The sequence below is a fragment of the Papilio xuthus genome, unplaced genomic scaffold (assembly GCF_000836235.2).
Source record: "Papilio xuthus unplaced genomic scaffold, Pxut_1.1 DF829818.1, whole genome shotgun sequence".
NCBI classification, from domain to species: Eukaryota; Metazoa; Arthropoda; class Insecta; order Lepidoptera; family Papilionidae; genus Papilio; species Papilio xuthus.
The window spans coordinates 1-565 of NW_013528831.1; the positions used below are offsets into that span (position 1 = coordinate 1).

At 55.4% G+C, this 565-nt stretch overlaps 1 long non-coding RNA gene across 1 annotated transcript; it reads right to left on the reverse strand.

The window, feature by feature from the left end:
- Positions 1-66: 66 nt before the first annotated feature.
- On the reverse strand, positions 67-565 carry LOC106115005 (uncharacterized). The gene is made up of 3 exons (XR_001227738.1): positions 518-565; positions 300-434; positions 67-151 (listed from the first exon to the last, which is right to left on the reverse strand). It is a non-coding gene; the product is annotated as an uncharacterized LOC106115005 (long non-coding RNA).

Here is a 565-nt window from a genome sequence, read left to right on the forward strand (position 1 = left end):
CGGAGCGCGTCATGGCGCCGGGCGCGTGCACGGCGAGGTCTGCGAAGCCGAGCGCGGAGCCCCCGCGCGACCCGCCGCGCGACCCCGGCGCAGACTGCGGGCACGCGCGCCGCGACACCGGGCTGCTCGGCGCGCTGCCCACGCTGTTGTCCTGCACACACATACGCTAATTTGTAACATTGTGTACTTCACTGACAAAACACTAAGATATAGTTTTTAGGTGGAATCGGAAATGATCCTACGAGTCGGATTGCTAAAATACTTGTTTCTAAAGGCATGGAAGAGAAAAGATTACTAACGTGGTGCTCCGGGGAGACGAGTCGCGAGACGAGGCTGCGGGGAAAGGAGGGCGCCTCGTCCTCGGGAGAGGGCAGCAGAGAGGGGCTCAGCAGCACCACCGGCACGTGCGCGAAGTGCTCCGTCGGTATGCGCATCTGTACAATAAATATAAATATGACATATTTTTATCGAATTAAGAATACGTAGCCGACTTCTACTTGGCGTTCTAGCAACTCACCTTTGAACAACACTTTTGACAGACAGTCTTTTTACATAGCTTGCACTT